The 5,240-nt window shown below is 34.1% G+C and overlaps 1 pseudogene across 1 annotated transcript; it reads right to left on the minus strand.

The window, feature by feature from the left end:
• Nucleotides 1-258: 258 nt before the first annotated feature.
• Nucleotides 259-3,108, minus strand: LOC145117445 (uncharacterized; annotated as a pseudogene). Its single transcript, XR_013712668.1, has 5 exons — nt 2,566-3,108; nt 1,901-2,405; nt 1,616-1,817; nt 1,095-1,519; nt 259-949 (listed from the first exon to the last, which is right to left on the minus strand). The product of XR_013712668.1 is annotated as an uncharacterized LOC145117445 (transcript).
• Between the last annotated feature and the right edge of the window lie 2,132 nt (nt 3,109-5,240).

Genomic DNA, 5,240 nt, shown 5'->3' on the forward strand with positions numbered 1-5,240 from the left:
AAGGAGTATGGATCTTTGGTGAAAGGCGCAAAGTCAGAAGATGCAAGAAGGCAGCATCAAGACATAATCGATGACAAGAGGCTGATCGATTCTTGTTCTGCAGATGAAGGCCTGATGAGCGGGAGAAAAAAAAACATGATTGCTAGGATTTCATGCGTCGTACATCGTAAGAGCCTGATACCATGTTTGTGGAAATAATTCCCCTTAGGGTTTGCATTGTATTCTCATCAATATTTATACAAGATACAATATATAAGATACACATACGAAACCTACACTAAAATAGATAAATAAATAAATAGGTACATTAACAGAATTTGCGTAGAACATCCCAGATTTCTCCTTTGATTTATGTTTGAGAATTTACAACATCCCAAATTTCTCCTTTGATTTATGTTTGAGAATTTACAACATTTATAAACTTAATATTTACAGTCCTAGTAACTAAATACTTGTTTTCGCTTTTTTTTAATCATTGACTGGATGTTCACCGGCCAGTTTGGAACTATACTCGAAACGCCACACCATTGATGTCTATGCCCTTCGGAACAGTACTAAATTGAGAAGGGAACTTTGGGAGTTTGTTACCTATGTGTTTTGCAACCTCTAAATAAAATCTGAACTTGGATGAATGAGTATCATTTGTTCTTTTTGATTCTATAATCTTTTCTGTCTTTGATTTGTTGCCTTTCCCATGTAAAGCTTTTGATGCACAGGTAAAAAATGATTTACAAAACTTTCGGTCCTTCTCACTTAGCATTGTCTTCTCAAAAGGTTTAGTTTTAAACTTCCAACTGCCTGTATTCCAATTGAAGTCGTAAAAGGGAAGAAACCTTTGTCCATAAATAGCTATGAATTCTATAGCAGATATAATAAATTCATATTCTTCATTGGACATGTAGTATGGGAAGCTTATTCTTGTCCATCCCGCTTTTGCTCCAATGTAGCCCTACATATGGTTGGAAAAAAAGCAAACAAAATGTTAAAAACCCTTGTCATTTTTCTTTGAAATAATATAACCTGACCAAAACTGAAATCGTGATGATTGAAGAAGAAATTATTGCTGAATGGAAATATGCAGAAACAAAATTTACCTTTTCGACTATAGATCTTATTGCAAGTGAATGAGTTTCATCAATACCAAGCAAGTGGTGACCATATGGTCAGCACAAGCACACCCTCCTCGAGCTTGAATACCAAACAAGTCATTCATAAGCTTAGCAACGAAAGCACCATCAAGAGGCTTGTCTCTCTTATCATCTGAAGAGTCTGTAGTTGTGTAAACAATAAACGATACGATCGCTTGTCTCTCTACTTTAGTATTTCCCAACACACTTATATTCTCAATTTTCACGAGTTTCTCTATTGCCTTCCCAATATATTCATGCTCCTTCTCTGCAATTATTTTGGTACCGATGTATTCTTTGACCTGAAAGGCTAAAGCTGCTTTCACTCGTTGGATAATTTGTGGAGTCCCTGCGTCTTCCCTTTCTTCAATGTCACTAACGTACAATGTATCCTAGAATTTTATAGAAACTGGATTCGTTAGCTACATTCGGTTTAAATAACATGTAGTTCTACTTTTCAACGAGGTTACACATATGCATACACTTACCTTTTCATCAAAATAATTAACGTAATTAACAGTACCACCTCCACATGTCGAAGGAGGAGAATCTTTTAGTTTGTACAAGGTCTTACTCATTAGAAGAATCCCTGGTGATCCAGGCCCTCCAAGAAACTTGTGGGGACTTAAAACTATGGCATCGTATCCGTCAATGGCACCTGACCTCATGTCAATATCTACGTAGGGAGCACTTTAATGGATTAAAAATCAAAAGAATATATTAGTCTCATATCTACGATAAGTTATTATTGAAACATTCTATAAAACATGTACCTTGCTGCAAAATCGAAGCATGCGAAAGCTCCAAACTTGTGAAGCAAGCGAGACATAGAACGGGTGTCTGTTAAAATTCCCGTGACATTACTACAAGCGGAGAAAGAACCGAGCATTGGGCGTCCAGTTTGTTGGTAAAACTCTAGATGGAACTTTAAATCATCCATGTCGATCAATCCTTCATTGTCCATACCAATCTCTATTACTTCTGCTAGGGTTTGTCTCCAAGAGAGGAGGTTGGAATGATGTTCATAAGGACCAACAAAAACTACCCATCTTTCTTTAGTTTCTAGACATGAGTTTAGTACTTTCTCTCTTAAAATCGAAGAAATGGCAATTCCCATGACTTCTTGCAGACGTTTTATTGATGCTGTTGTGCCCGATCCGCAGAAAAGGATTGCATCGTCTTGTGTTCCACCTAAGCATTTTTTAATAAAGCCAGTTGCTTCGTGAAGTATTCTCATGGTCTGGTCTCCGGTGTGATTGTCACTTGTGTGAGTGTTGCCTGAATGGAAATAACAAAAATCGCAAAGAGAATGAATTAAAGGGATTTCTGTTCATCGATTCAGTTGACGTTGATGGTTAAACGTTTGAAACATCTTGTTCTTAGAGGTGATTAATCATAATATGTGAATCAGATATGTACAAAAGTGAAATGAAGTTACCATAGAAGGGAAGAACAGTTTCGATGATGTATTCTTCAATATATTGAAGGCAGCGACCTGAGGCTGTGTGGTCTGCGTATGTGAGTAAACGTCTTCCAAATGGAGTCAGAATCCCTGCACTACCACCTATTATTTGAGAGCGCAGCCAACTTACTTTAGCATCAGCAGGCGCATTAATCTCAGGTGCGTTTTTGTGAACTATTACATCGCCTAGCATCGTGCCATTTTCGGTAATCTCGTCAGAAATTTTTATAAAATTTACATACGCACTTCCATGGGTTGCTATTGATAGCTGATCAACATCCTTTTGTTTAATTAATACAGTGGCTGACATTGCCAATTTCGTTATACTTTCACAACTTATCAGACAAGCATATAGTTGAAATAAGCACAAGAATTTTAGAAACTGGCTAACAATGATTGAATATATTTTCTTGGTGCAGGGAATAAGTATTTATTGTAACGGTAGAAGACGGGTCTAATTAAGGCATCCAAAGAACGCGCTAGAAGACCGTCCAATATAGTTGAATAAACAACGTTATATGAAAAACTTTTCTATTCCTTGTTTTCCGTTAGTATCTATTTCCTTTAATATATATTTTGTAGACTTATTCCCTTTCCTTGAAATTCCATAAAAGGAAGGCGCGTAGTTTTTGAATTATAGACCTTAGGCCATCCTCAATGGGTCAATGGGGAGTTTAATCAGAAAATGGGGAATGATGTGGCATTCTATCCATTCAACATAGCAATGTAAGTGGAGTTGAATGAATGGGGGTTTAATTCCGTTGATGTCGCATTCTATCCATTAAACATAGCAATGTAAGTGGAGTGGAATGAATGGGGGTTTAATCCGGTTGACTGTATAGGATTTTAGTTTCTTTCTTTTTGTTTTTTTATCAATTTAATATAACCATTTGTATAGAAATTTAACATTTGATTTCTTTTTCTTTTTTTTTCGTAAACATGTTATTAAATTTTCATTTATACTCTATTTATAATTTGTAATCATTATATATTATTATTTTTTATTTATATTATATTTATAGGTATTTTATTTTACATTCAGTAATATAATGCAGTAATTGTAACTTTTAATTTCTAACTTTTAACCTTTAATTAATAGTTTGTAATTTGTAACTTTTAGTTTCTAATTAATGTAACAATCTAGTTATATTTATTAATATTATTTATAAAAAATATAATAAAAATATTGATGTGACAATCCATTAAACTCTTAAAAGTTTAATGTAATATAAAGTTTAATAGATAAAATAGTATAGTTAATGGAATGGTGATGTGACAATACATTGAAATCTTAAAAGTTTAATGCATTGGAGAGGCCTTAATTGTCCCACAAGACATGTACTTTCTTTTTTTGCCTACACACAAACACAAACATTTTTTTGCTAGACAGATATAGAGACGTTACAACCTTGCTCCTTCTAGGTATGTCTATCGGGGACAGAGATATACACATTAGAACCTCCTTCCAGGTATGCCAACCTGGCTAGACATGTACTCTCTCTCTCTCTCTCTCTCTCTCTCTCAATTTAATAATTCATTTTATAAATATAAAATATGTTAATATAAGGTAATTATTTAGAGGCCCTCTAAATTTGATATTTCATTTTATAAATATAAAATATGTTAATATGAGGTAATTATTTACAGTCCCCGCATGTATTCGCGATGCGCTCCTCGTCTCGCCTCGCCTCCGAATATTAAATGGCCGAAAACCCAACCCTGCCCCCCTACTCGAAAACATTGTAAAACGCTCATCGTATTAAAAGTGCTAGCCAAAAGTCTTCAGTGAATCTGTCAATATTAGCTGATAGGAGTAAATTACAGAAATGGACCTTGTGGTTTGGTCGAACTCTCACTTTTGGTCCCTAAGTTTAAAATTTGATAAGTTACAACCCTGTGATTTGTGAAAATTGCACTGTTGGTCCTTGGTCCACATAAAAAGACCAAATTACCCTTTATTTCTTTTTCCCTTTTCTTTGAACAATATATATATATATATATATATATATATATATATATATATATATATATATATATATATATATATATATATATATATATATATATATATATATATATATATATATATATGAACGGTCCACCGAACGTTCAGTTAGTTTACAGCCCTACATATAAGTGAATGACACCGCCCTCCTAGTAGTTTATTGTTGCCCCAATCTCTCAGATGTTGTTTCATGTCGATTAGGGCCTCTCACTTTTCCAACTATGATTAATTGTTATTTTTAATTTTTTTCGATCTCAAGTACACCTCTTGTTTCTTTGATGCTTCTAGTCAATTTTAATTTTTTTTTTTCAAGAGGCCACCGATTTCACTTTTAGTGGAAATATGCAAAAAGGATATTGCTTTTTTTTAATTCATCATTGCTTTGTGATTTCTTTATGGCATACATTTTCATTAGATTTAATTATGTTATAATGAGATTTGGGTTTTGAACTTTTTGAAAATTTATATGTTGTAATTAGGTTTGGGTTTTAAGTTTATGGGGTTTTTTGTTAGGTTTTCAATTGATCTCGTTCTTATTCCTTTGGGATACATGAAGGTTACAGTGGGTATCGGTTGGTCGAGCTAGTTTGGGGTTAGGATCGGCTACGAGTGTCAGCTAGTGCGAGTTCAAACTACAAGTGTGGGA

The sequence above is a fragment of the Lactuca virosa genome, chromosome 5 (genome assembly GCF_052849685.1).
Source record: "Lactuca virosa cultivar CGN04683 chromosome 5, Lactuca_virosa_CGN04683_v6, whole genome shotgun sequence".
Lineage (NCBI taxonomy): Eukaryota > Viridiplantae > Streptophyta > Magnoliopsida > Asterales > Asteraceae > Lactuca > Lactuca virosa.